We start from the raw sequence: 14479 nt of genomic DNA on the forward strand, positions 1-14479 counted from the left end.
ACCAAACAGTTTTGCAAGTATTGCTTTTGTTTTCATTTGTCTTTTTATCCTGTGTCTCTCGATTTTGGTATTCCCTTTCACTTTCCTAGTTCTAATACCAGTGTACACAGCTTCCAATGTACTCAGATAAGATACAGTGATAGTGCAGGTACAACCACAGGAAGGGGATTCAAGAGGATCATCAACAATAGAAGCTACAGTTTCACAAGGCATGTTGAAAGTAATTACAACAGTGATATAACAGTCGTTTCCATAACATGGAGTTCATTTCACTTAGCATCATCTTTTGTGTTCATAAGGGCATAGCTATTGGGCTCTCGTGATCCTCTGCTGTGCCTAGCCTAAACCTGAAACACAGAGATTTAAAAATTCTAATTGCTGAACCATGTATAAGTCAGCATCCATCTCTAATGAGAAAGGGGCTAAGACAAGCTAAATAGAATGGGTGTGTATAGACAGATGAACTAAGGAGAGTAAAACAGGAAACAAATACTAGATTAGTCATCTCAAGGTTACTTTTCTTATAGAAATGTAAAAAAAAGAACAGCGTCTGGCACCTGGGATCCACTTCCATTTCTCTCTACGAGTCGTTCAACTCATTCCCAACAGCCAAGATGATGAAGCAGATTGACAGCAAGGAAGCCTTTCAGGAAGCCTTGGACACTGCAGGAGATAAACTTGTATTAGTTGACTTTTCAGCCACGTGGTGGGACCTTGAAAAATGATCAATCCCTTCTTTCACGCCCTGTCTGAAAAGTATCCCAATGTGATGTTCCTCTAAGTCGATGTGGATGACTGTCAGGATGTGACCGCAGACTGTGAAGTCAAATGCATGCCAACCTTCCAATTTTTTAAAAAGGGTGAGAAGGTGGGGGAATTTTCTGGAGCAAATAAGGAAAAGCTCGAAACCACCTTTAATGAATTAGTGTAACCACATTTTCTGAAATACATTACCAGTCAGCTGTTTGAAAACTTGTAATTTTTTTCAATTTACGAAAGTATGAAGTATGGAGACTATATATCCAACTACTGATTATAAATGACAATAAAATATTAATTCTACCCTTTTTATTATTTTATTTTATTTTTTTCAAATTTTTATTATCAAACTGATGTACAGAGAGGTTACAGTTTCATATGTTAGGCATTGGATACATTTCTTATACTGTTTGTTACCTTGTCCCTCATACACCCCCTCCCTCCTCCACCTTTCCCTTTCCCCCCCTGAGGTGTTCAGTTCACTTACACCAAACAGTTTTGCAAGTATTGCTTTTGTAGTTGTTTGTCTTTTTTTACCCTGTGTCTCTCAATTTTGGTATTCCCTTTCAATTTCCTACTTCTAATACCAGTATACACGGTTTCCAATATACTCAGATAAGATTACAGAGATAGTGTAGGTACAACCACAGGAAGGTGATACAGGAACATCATCAATAATAGAAGCTACAGATACAGATGGGACGTTGAAAGTAGTTACAACTGTGAAAACTGCCTGGTGTCTGAATAGTTTCCATAAGTGAGAAGTGGCCATTCAGTGCCTTAACATTTTTAGAAACAGTTTACCCAGTGATTAAGATTTTAAAAAAATATTACTCTCAGGAGGCTGAGGTCTGGAGATTGAGGTTCAAAGTCAACCCAGGCAAGAAAGTCCAAGAGACTCTCTCATCTCTCTACTTAGTCACCAAAAAATGTCAGAAGCAAGCCTCAGCACTGGCACAAACAAAAGTATTACTATCTTAATGTATTTCTAGAAAAAATCTTTTGTTATGGATAATGCAGATGATAGAATAGTATGTTAGGATTGAAGTAACTTTGTTTTTTTACCCTTATGAACCAAGAAAATCTGTGTTGTAGCAGGTTAAGTCTGTCTGCAAGCTCAGTGTGACCAACATCACAAGCCCAATACAAGCCCCAACCTGAGTGGTGAAGTGTAGAAATACTCATTCAGTGAGACAGTTTTTCATTTATCTGTCTTTGGGATGGTGGGGTGAGGGCACAGAAATGGAGGGACAAAGGCTGAACAAATCCAGCAGTGGTACTCACTGGGCACCATGTTGAAAATGAACTGTACAGCTTGTGGCTGAGAGTGGGAGGGGAAAATGGAGAGAATGAGGGAAGGCATGGCATTGTCCAAAAAGAAATGTACTGTTTCTCAAACTTATATAACTGTCACACCTCTGTACATCTTTATAATAATTAAAAATTACTCATTCAAAAAAAGGAAATGTAAAAAAGAAAATTGTTGATTTAGTGGGATTTGACTATCCTCTCTTTCCTCATTTCCTGTACCATCTGATTTGACAAAGATCTTAGGTTTTATTTTATTTATAACACAGAACTTAAGCAAGAGTGGATCCATGTAGGACTTATTTTAAAATTTAAAAAGAAGAAAATAGGTCTGGATTATGGAGAAGGCTTGATCAAGGCCTAAGAGTACTGTTGGTACAATAAATATTTCACTCAAAGTGAATATAACTGTAAATCCATCTACATTCATTGAAAGTTTTTACTTTTTCTTTGTATTTACTATTTTATTTTTACTATTTTTCCCTTTGATACCTTTATTTATGTTATTTTGTGATTTAAGTAGGGAAGAATTTTAATTATTGATATAGTTCAGCAATTAAGAATAGGAGTTTTTGTTGTTCCATATCAATTTTTGGATTGCTTTTTCTATCTCGTTAAAGAATGATGTTGGGATTTTGATTGGTATAGCACTGAATTTGTAGATTGCTTTGGGCAGTATTGCCATTTTCACAATGTTAACTCTTCCAATTCAGGAGCATGGAATGTCTTTTCATTTCCTTAAGTCTTCAATATCCTTCTTTAAATTTTTAAAGTTTTCTCCCCAGAGGTCTTTCACATCTTTGGTTAATTCCTAAATATGGTTTTGGTGGAACAGGGAAGTTCTATGTTTAATATTCTATGAAATGAACTCCAAGTAAAGGAAACAAGACAATTTTTAGTTGCTTTTTTGTTTTCATTTTGTGGTACTCACTAGAAACTATGTGGAGGATAAACTGCACATCTTGTGATGGGGCAGGAAGGAAAAACTAGGAGAAAGCAATGGAAGAGGAGACATGATTCAAAAAGAATTGTACTGATTATTCATTACCTGATTCATATAACTGTAACCCTTCTGTATTAACTCTACAGTGGCAATAGAAAGAAACTTGAATATGTTGTTTTTTTTTTGAGGTAATTGCAAATGGAGTTCCTTTCCTGATTTCAGGTTCAATCTTCTCAATGTTGGCATAGAGAAAAGCTACTGAATTCTGTGTGTTGATTTTATAACTGCTACTTTTCCAAAGTTTGAATCAGCTCTAGTAAATTTGGGAGTTGTCAATAGTGTCCTTTCAATACAGGATCATGTTATTTGTAAAAGGGACAGTTTTACTTCTTCCTTTCCTATTTGGATTCCCTTTATGTTTTTCTCTTGCCTTATTGCTTTTCCTTGGAATTCTAGTACTATATGAAGAGGAGTGGAGAGAGTTGACAACCTTGTCTCATTCTTGATTTTAGAAGAAATGTGTTTGTCATGCACCATCTTTATTATTTTGAGAAATGTTCCATGTATTCTGAATTTCTCCAGAGCAGCTTGGCAATGGCACAAAAACAGGCTTGAAGGCAACATAATAGAAGAGTCAGAAATAGACTCACTACAGGCATTTAATATTTGATAAGGAAGCCAAGAAAACATAGGCTAGAAGAAATATAGCTTCTTCAACAAATGGTGCTATAAAAACTGGATATATCCACATATGGAAAACTAAAACTAGACCTTTACATATCACCTTGCACCAGCATCAATTCAAAATGGATTAAAAACCTTAAGACCTGAACTATAAAACTATAATAGGAGAGAATAAGTCAAAGATTGTGGGAAATAGTAGGGCTCCTGAGCACATGTAGAAACTGAGTAAAGATGCAGAAATATAGCAAGTCCAAGAGAGACTTAACAAATGAAACTGCATCAAACTAAAAAGTTTCTTCATGACAATTAACATAACCAACAAGCTAAAAAAAAAAAAAAAGGTCTACCGAATGGAAGAAGATTTTTACCAGCTGCCCAACAATGAACTAATATCCAGAATACACGGAGAACTTAAAAAAATTAAACAATCAAGAAACCAGTAAGCCAATTAATAAAGTAATTCAGGTCCATATAGACAAAGAATCCATTTTTCCTCTTGTATATGGAAGCTAAATTTAGCTTCTGTAAGCTAACTTTCCTTCAGAAGTAAATACACTAGGTCGTAAGCAAGTATATAAAAATGTGTTAAATGAAATATGGAAGATCTCAAATAGTGTAATTCCTAAGAAAGGCAAAATTAAAGATCAGCAAAATAAAGCACCTGGAAGTGGGTACTTGAAATGTGTTGGGTGGGTTTGAAGAGACAAAGAGCAGATGAATGAAGAGGAGAAGGGGGACAGGGCAGAGGGGGAGTCCAGAGGAGGATCCAATGCATACAAACTTATTAAGGGTGAGGGAAGGGGTGGGTATGGGTATGACTATTGAAAGGGGTAACATTGTTCAAGATATATTGCGTTAATAAACTGCTTTTTTTAGGTGGCAACTTCTTTGTGCAACTACTTAAAGATAACAGTTTTTAAAAAGAATCAGATTCTTGGACTAGAGGTAGGACTCATGAGTAGAACACCTTCTCCAATGTATGAAACCATGAATTAAAACCCCAGTTATGGAAAAATAATTAAATCACTGACTCAGATTCAAGAGTAGATCAATTCAAATCTACCCCATCACTTGCTTATTTTATGGACTAGAAGGGATATTTCTTTATTGTAGTTTTGGGGGGGGGTGTTTGTTCACCCATGCATATAAAATAGGATTGTGTATTTCTTCTATTAGAAATCATTTTATAATTTCCATACCAACATTTTAATAGAAATTCCCAGCTATTGAGCTTGTCAAATGGTTGCTGTCCATCTTATCAAGTAAATTTTTGTTTTTAATTTAATAGGATAAGTAAACTATGCAACATACAAGATATGGAATCTGACTTTTGATTCAAGCATTGTTGTATCTTGTACTCAAATGGTATAATTAATGATTTCAATAAACTTATTTATCTTACTGATGCCACTACAACACTCACAAAACGGAAGTTATGTTTTATTAAGTGAAAGTATATTGTTCCTAAGGTGGAAAATTTTTCATATGTTCCAAAAGAGAAACATGATTTAAGGGAATTGAAGCTAAAGTTTTGCAATTTTCTAACTGGAGCATTTATTGTCTAGGGAAATTTCGAAGATCTCACCTAGAATAATAAGCTCAAGAGCTCTGGGGATATTCAGGAAATTATAAGCTGATCAATTTATTCATATGTGTATTGAAACTTTTAACATTTTATAAATAATTAACTTGTTTTTTGGAAATAAATGTGTAATATACATGTTCCATATCTATATTTTATTGATGAAAATCTAGGGAAGAAAAGATAGTAATTTATCTATAATATAAAAGTGTCAGAACCTAAATTCCAACCTAGGGAATTCCAGCTCACTAGAACTATGAATGTTTGTACTTCCCAGTTCTCATTTGTCTGCCTCCAGCTGAACCACTTTGCTATAGAAAGATAAACATGTTCTTGTAGTTTATGTGTCATAGAAAATATTTCTTTAAAAATTATTCTTTATTGTTAAGAGGTTGTACAAAGGGATTTTAGTTCAACCTGACAATTTGTGAACACAATACATCTCTATAAGGATCAACTTTTCCATATATCCCCGTTTATGCCAACCTCACTTACACCATTAAGTTATCTGGTACCATTTTCACATCATTATCTTGAGTATTATATATACATTAACCTATCATTTCTCTTTCCATTTGTTTGACCTGCTTGGCCTCATATTCCTCTGATAACACACGATTCAAGGGTCTGGTATTCATTTGGCTAAACTGTCAATTATTCAGAGGAGTCAAGGAGTTAGAATATATCTGTCTCACGCAGTTAGAATGTACCTGTGTAAATCTATTGATTCCTGGATCTGGTTTCAACATTACCTGAACTTTCCATTGAACCTTTACTGTTCTATTTGTATTCATATTAATTACTAATCATAGTACCTACAATCTGAAGAGATAGTGTTGCTTTGAACTTAAACAAATAAATATACACTGATAATATCTTATGATACCATAAATTCTTAATATCATAAATTTTCCAGGGTAATCGTCATTTGTTCATGTTAGTACTTGCTATTAAGGCTATCTTTCAGTAGCATTATAATTGTCCTGTTTACAACTATGATATTAATGATTCAAAATAATTAAAAAAGAATGTATCTGTGTGCATACTGCATTTAAAAAGGCATTTTCATTATTTGTTTTCTAAACATTTTTAACAGATTTATCTTTTAAACTTTTACTTAACTAATCTAGTCAGAGTTTCTATTTTAAAGTAGCATTAAAACATTCATTTCCAGAGTGAGGTACCCAGCAATATGTGTGGAAGTGGTACATTTTTCCCATTTAATTTACCCTAAATGAATCGAGAATAGAGACATTAGAAATTAGATAGGGAAGAATGACTACCTGTGCTTTTCCATATGTATACTGATATTTTTGAGCTTCTATAAACTGTAGAACTGCATGGAGAGTCCTATATTTTTAATTTACCTCAGTGCTGAATGTATTCATTCTCCATCCACTGGTCATTTTGACTTGACAACTGGTTCAAGGTAGGACACAATAAATTAGAGCAGCACTTTCTGGGGTGTATATAGGATGCTTTTTTTTTTAATCCTGTGGAATGAGGAACTAGAATTCCAGTATGCTCTCTTTGAGTGTGTGTTTCCTTATTTTACAACTTCTACAACAGGTAGTATCTTTATTTCAAGATAATTTACATCACATATTTATTAACATGAGATATGGAAAAGTCCCTAGAGATCATTTAGAATACGAAATATCAGACACTAATCTGGTACCAAATCACACAGCTAATAATGGATCAGGGACCCTGAAATTCACCAAGGAAATACTTAATAACCACATGCAAAGTTTGTCTAAATGAGAGTTGAGGACATGTCTTCAATTATCTTGTCCCTGTTGTCTTTGTCACTTTGACTCCATTAGTGGCAACCATAACCATCAATAAAGTAGCATGATAAAATTATTTAGTCAATCCTTTATTTTTATGTTTACAATATTTAAAATTTTGTGATATTTTAAACACATTTTTGTGGAAAATATGAAACTGAGCTCTGTCAATGTTCTTGTAGGCAGCATGATTTGGCTGATGACTATGGAAAGAGAGAATGTTCTAAGAGAAGAGCCTAGAATGTTTTGGGAGATTTTAAAGCCTTTATTAACTACTTAACCTTAGCTATTTTTGTGGCCTAACATTCTGTTGTGACTATTAGGCAAACTCTTCATAGTATATCATCAATCTTAGGATACCTCTAGCCTCTGCCAACTCTAAAACTAACAATGCAATGTAATAACACCTGGTACTTGTGGAAGAGATTGTTCAGTTTGGCTATAGATGGTCTACTGATGCTCTCACTACTGTAATCAGAAAATGTACTCATTCATGACATTGTTCTGTGCTGTGACCATAAAAGTGTATGTACTTTTTCCACAGAGGCAACCTGTCATTTAAGGTGACTTGAATCAAGCTTTTTAGACCCTGGAAGTTTATATTAGGCTTAGAATACATTATTTGAAAAAATTCCTTTAAAGCAAAATCATTATTTTACTTCAACAGTAGTTAGTCATTATGGTAAAGGTAATATACATTGGTAAAAATTTCCACTGTTGTAACAAAGAATTGGATAAAAACTGTTTTCCCCAAGATTTTCCCACAGGGTTCTAGGTCAAGTTCTCTCACATACTTGTAGAAGAGTTTGAAAGAAGGTTATAGCTTTTTAATTTTCACTTTATGAAGCAGAAGGAAATGAATTGAGATGGACTGAATTGCACCATTCTCTTTTGTCTCTGACCTTTTCTGTTTTCCTTTAGTCAGTTTAATAGAATTTATATTGTGAAGGATATTGGTGAAGGATGTAGTGCATTTGACCATACAGAAGGAGTAATATGGGGTCATAAGACCATTTGTACATGCTTTATTTCCCTGAGCTGTTGAAAACTGTTTATTAACAAAAGGTTTCTTAGTTTTCTAGTGGGCTATTCATTTCAATAACAAGCAGTAATAATCTAAAGAATTATATTTGTCTAGAAATCTCAGCAGACTCTGCTGGAGGTTGTCAAGAAACAAGCACGGAACTCTACTGTAACTGTTTTTATGAGGACAGAAAAGGGAGAATGTTAATTTCCCAACTGTTTTACTAAGCTCATGCTTACCAATTTTTGGGGATATCTGAGAACAACTTGGAAGGGAGGCCTCCCCCAAATTTCCTGATTCAGCCATCTGCATTTCTAAGTTCCCAGGTGGAGAATATGCTGTTGGAGAAACACTACGCTCAGAAATCACAGGGCTGAACAGAACTGCAGAACTGTTTTCCTTAGGTAGAAGAATTCACACCATGGTGAGTACATTTGCTAACTTGGCTAACTGCCTGCACTTGAAAGAGAACTATAAATATTGTGTCTATGTTTTGTTTGAACATTTTAATTTCTTTATTTGTAACAGTAATATTTATTTCACTGATGCAGTTTATAGCTTTTATTATTGTCCCCTGAAACTAAAGTGTTCTTCTATTCTGGGGAGCTCTAGCCTTTGCATTGGGACACACATTTGTTTCTTGTTGTTTTTTTTTTCCTTTTCCTTATTGTACAAAGACTGATTGGTTCATTTCCACTGAACCTTGCTCACACTGATATGTAAGGACTATAAGTCAATAATTCATCCCATCTCTGAACCAATATCAACTTCTTTTCCCCTATTCTCTGCTGTGTAAGCGAAAGATTTTCACATGCAAAAATTGTGAAATTTTCAAATGAATCATAATGTGTTCTTTTCCATTACTATGTAGAAGTAAGTTAGAGCAGATTACTGCTGGGTGTTAGTGTTTCATGCCTGTAATCCTAGCTCTCAAGAAGCTGAGACCTGGAGGATCCTGTCTCAAAGCAAGCTTGAGCAGAATATTCTGTGAGATTTCATCACCAATTAACCAGCAAAATGCCCGACTGCAGGCATCACTCAATATTAGATTATCAGTCTAGCCAAGTGAGCACAAAACTCTGGGGTGAAACACTAGTACCTGCACAAATGTCGAATTCATGGAAGATTATTATTCAAAATGCCTTTTATCATGCAACACAAAACTTTTTAAATTTTATTTTTTTATTTTAAGTTTTTATTATCAAACTGAATTACAGAGAGATTACAGTTTCATATATTAGGCATTGGATACATTTCTTGTACTGTTTGTTACCTCGTCCCTCATTCCCCCTCCCCCTTCCCCCTTCCCTTCCCTCCCCCCATATGAGTTGTTCAGTTCATTTACACCAGTTTTGCAAGTATTGCTTTTGTAGTTGTTTGTCTTTTTTTACCCTGAGTCTCTTAATTTTGGTATTCCCTTTCAGTTTCCTAGTTCTAATACCAGTGTACATGGTTTCCAATATAGTCAGATAAGATACAGAGACAGTGTAGGTACAACCACAGGAAGGTGATACAAGAAGATCATCAATAATAGAAGCTACAGTTACACATGGCACATTGAAAGTTGTTACAACTGTGATATAACAATCGTTTCCATAATCGTTTCATTCCACTTAGCATCATCTTATGTGTTCATAAGGGTATAGCCATTGGGCTCTTGTGATCCTCTGCTGTGACTTGCCTAAACCTGTGCTAATTATTCCCTGTAAGGGAGACCATAGAGTCCATGTTTCTTTGGGTCTGGCTCACTTCACTTAGTATAACTTTTTCCAAGTCCTTCCATTTCCTTACAAATGGGGCAATGTCATTCTTTCTGAGAGGCATAAAATTCCATTGTGTATATGTACCACATTTTCCTGATCCATTTGTCTACCTAGGGGCATCTGGTTTGGTTCCAAATTCTAGCTATGACAAATTGTACTGCAATTAACATTGTTGAGCTGGTGGCTTTAGTGTGATTTTGTTTGTGGATAAATACCCAAAAGTGGGGCTGCTGGGTCATAGGGGAGTTCTATGTTTAGCCTTCTGAGGAATCTCCATACCTACTTTTTAAATTTTAATATTCCAGTTGCTTTGACACATTCACCTATAATTATTTGCTGATTTAGGCTTTTTCCATTTTAAAATTGATTTTCATATTGTTTTTCCTTCTCAACATAAAAGTTCAGGCATGAATGTGGGCATATACATGACCCACATAAAACATATGTAATACATGTGAACATGATATTATTTTACAATCATAATACTACTAATGCAATTATATTTTGAGTTATACCTGATCATATATGGCCAAATAAATGCTCTTAACACATAATTAGAGAAATGAACCACTAGAATAGTTTGTCATACACATCCAATCAGTATGGATTAGTTTTCTGCTATTTCTCCAAGATCAACTTACAGGCATTAAAAAATACCAATAGTACAGTGACAGTCTTTCATGAATATACAATAACTTCGACTCACTTCTCTGTTTTCCAAAAGCAAGTCTTACTGAAGTTAATTTCATGTCTATTCTTTTTATCATTTCAGAAATGATTGCTTTAATGTTTCATTACTAAAATGAGTTCTGACATTGCTGAAAAATCAAATAAGAGTCAACAAATAGATAGTAAGTGTTAGTTGAAAAAATATGTCCTGTTTTGTTTTGTTGTATAGAAACTTACATTTATAGCTTTGGGGAACGATCCAGGAATGGTGCTGCATGCTTAAAATCCAAGCACTCAGGTAGGCTGAAGCAAGTAGAATCCAAAGTTTGAAGACAACTTGGATTATATACAGACATGCTCACCTCCCCCACCAGTCACCCCGCCCCCAACACACAGGAAATATTGGGTAAAGAAATGACTGAAATAATTACAGAATGGTTTGCCCAACTCTGTGCTGAGAAAACTGAATTTCAGAGGCTAAATGGCAAGTAACACATACCCATTTTAGCAGTCTGGGTTACAACCAAGCAGTAATTTCCTTTCCCTTTCTTCCCTCCTTCCCTCTCTCCCTTCCTTCCTTCCTTCTTCCCTCCTTCATCTCCTCCTTTTTCTCCCTCTTTTTCCTCCTCCCTCCCTACCCCATCTTTTTCTGTCAACAGTACTGTAGTTTGAACTCAGAGCCTTTCATTTTATAGAGAAATTCCCTATCGCTTTAACCACCCTCCAAGCCCTTTTTCCCTCTCATTTTTTTTTTTAAGATATGATCTCTTAATTTTGCTTGGGACCAGGCTCAGACTACATTTTTTCTATATTCACCAAATAGTTTAGATTACAGGTTCTCAGCCCCTAAGTGTGATTTATTGAATGGTATTCTTTCCAATATCCTGAGGCAGTAATGTCACTTCCAAAGCAATAGTGACCTGCACTGGCAAATATTATTAAAGATATTTCCTTTTAAAAATTGTTATTGTAAAGGTGATGTACAGAGGGATTATAGTTACATAAGTCAGGTAACAAGTAAATTTCTTTTTCAAGATGTTTTCTTTATCTGTAACTTCTTAGATTTTTGCCTTTTCTTTAGATTCTAAAGAGTTGTATCTTAAAAAAGTATATTAGTATCATTGACTTTCAGGAGGGTAAGAACAGTATGCAATAGTTTTTTTCAAGGTATCATAATATGCCCCCAAATGAAAATTATCAATCACAATAATAATAACACTCATAAATATAACTTATCAACCTAAGTACTTACAGATTTCTTCATCAACCTTACCTAAAATTTTAATGGTTCATCATCTTGTATGAGATACTGAACTCTCAACAGTAAGTTTTCTTATAGAAAAATAGCTGTTCAGGTCAAAGGATGAACTAATACAATAATGATACTAACTTAACAATAGGTTAGGTATCAACCTCACAATTTGGGGGGGAAAGAAGAGTAGGGAAGGAGGGGCTGGGGATATGGCCTAGTGGCAAGAGAGCTTGCCTCGTATACATGAGGCCCTGGGTTCAATTCCCCAGCACCACATATACAGAAAACGGCCAGAATTGGCGCTGTGGCTCAAGTGGCAGAGTGCTAGCCTTGAGCAAAAGGAAGCCAGGGACAGTGCTCAGGCCCTAAGTCCAAGGCCCAGGACTGGCCAAAAAAAAAAAAAAAAAAAAAAAAAAGAGTAGGGAAAGATAACAGGGAGAAAATGAAGAATGGGGTAACGTTGTTTAAAAACAAATGCAATCATTACCTTATGTAACTGTAACCCCCTGCTCATCACCTTTTCAATAAAGATAAAAAAGCAATTAAAAAAGAAAATGGCTGTATGTATGGGCAAGCCATATTTTTGTGTGTTCTTTTAACACATGAAATAGCACCATGATAAAGTTTTTTAAAAGTAGAAAATGAAATACAAAATCCAGTCAGTCAGATCAGGTCTGAGGAATAGCATGATTTGAAGCAGCATAAAAATATTCAATCAAAATGAAAGTACTTCTAGAATCTAACAAATACTCCCTTTTCAGACATACCAACTTTACTTAGGAGGAAAAACATTTTTAGAAGGCGTCACATCTGAACTTGAATGCTCCCACCCAGCATCTATGAAATTATTCTCCTCTTAAGCACTTGTGATCTTAGAATATTAACACACCAGGAGTTTTAGCATTCCCAGAGATCAATTTTTACTCTACAGAGAAGCAAAACCAAGGCCAGAGGAAAGCAGGACTTTGAAAAGGTCACACGATGATTTGCAGGAGAACTGGGAGTGGAACAGACAACTTCCAAACCATTATGCTCCAACTACTTGGTCAAGACAAATGGAATTGCTGGTGTTCTGAGCTCCATGGTTACGGCTTCTTTATTTCCCAAGAGTCATTGTGACACTCACTAGTCACATTAAGTTAAATCTCTTGAGCCTCAAGTCCAGGGAGCTGAGGTTATTCTGTAACTTTCAATTCAATTGACACTTTACCTTATTTATTATAGCAGCAACCCAAAAGGAAATTTTCCTTAATAATAAAAAAAATCATGAAAGTGATTGTTCAGTTTGGAGTGTTATAGAAAGTGAATAAATTGGTATCTATAAAAAGCCATTTCCTGTTGGCTTAATACAAAAGGTGAACTTTTCCAAAGTCTATAATTAAAATCTAAATTCTCATTTTGCCATACTATTAGCAGGCCAGGAGTCTTGCTGCTGAGAAGATGACTTTTTTAAAACAATGGCTAAACTCATTCAGTCCAAGTTTCCATTATTCCTTCTTCTATAATGCCATTGACATAACATTCTCAAATTATTAACCCTAGTCTTGGGACTCTGCCACATTGTGATGCAATGGAGAAAGGAAGTAACAGTGGTCTGAAGGTGAACATGTGAGTTGAAAGAAAATTAAGAAAGCACCAACAGGGGCTGGGAATATGGCCTAGTGGTAGAGTGCTCAGGCCCTGAGTTCAAGGCCCAGGACTGGCAAAAAAAAAAAAAAGCACCAACAGAAAAAGCATGGGTTTGAGATGTGTAAAGATAAAGTCACTGGATGGGGATATGGCCTAGTGGCAAGAGTGCTTGCCTTGTATACATGAGGCCCTGGGTTCAATTCCCCAGCACCACATATACAGAAAACGGCCAGAAGTGGCGCTGTGGCTCAGGTGGCAGAGTGCTAGCCTTGAGCAAGAAGAAGCCAGGGAAAGTGCTCAGGCCCTGAGTCCGAGGCCCAGGACTGGCCAAAAAAAAAAAAAAAATAATAATAATAAATTAAAAAAAAGATAAAGTCACATATGATTCAGATTTATCAACATCATAATAGGAAGAAAACTAAAAAACAAAAAGAAAGAAAATCTAAATTTAAATGATGAAGTTTCTTTATTCAAGGTGACTTTTCACAAGTCAACCTCTGTGAACCATAGTTTACTTATGTATAAGATTTGGACAACAATAGCTATTTCCCTGTCTGCTCAAGCACGTACATAGTAACAGTTATTATGATTGTTACAGATGATCACAAATTTTTTAAATGCCTGGAATATAATGCAATATGGAGTTATAAAGGAAGTATTTGAGACTTCATGTGTAGGGCATATGAATGACATAAGCTAATATCTGAGTATTACAGAATGAGTAGGATAAATCTCTCCATTTTGTAATCTGAATATTTGTAACTATGAGAATATCTTTAAGGTTGTAGTCATAGAGTAGGCCATGTTTTCATCAGAAGAGAGTCATTCTAGCAATTGATTTGGTGTTTATGAAACCAATATACCCTAAAAAGAAAGGTATAAAAATATCTATCATTTGAATCATTTTCTCACTGGCTTGTGAATTTTAAAAAGTATGTTATCACTGTGAAACAATGGCTCCAGGACTTAGTAGAAATCAGACAAAGGGGAAAATGATTGTGAAGCGGTGCATGACCCTCTCTGCTTTGCCGTGAGCAATACCAGTTCCAGCTAGACAACAGTCTCTACTTGAAAGA

General features: G+C 35.1%; 1 pseudogene; it reads left to right on the top strand.

The window, feature by feature from the left end:
* The first annotated feature begins 614 nt into the window (after window positions 1-614).
* LOC125351287 lies at window positions 615-1071 on the top strand (annotated as a pseudogene).
* The last annotated feature ends 13408 nt before the right edge of the window (window positions 1072-14479 follow it).

This window comes from Perognathus longimembris, chromosome 5 (assembly GCF_023159225.1).
Source record: "Perognathus longimembris pacificus isolate PPM17 chromosome 5, ASM2315922v1, whole genome shotgun sequence".
In the NCBI taxonomy this organism is placed as follows: Eukaryota; Metazoa; Chordata; class Mammalia; order Rodentia; family Heteromyidae; genus Perognathus; species Perognathus longimembris.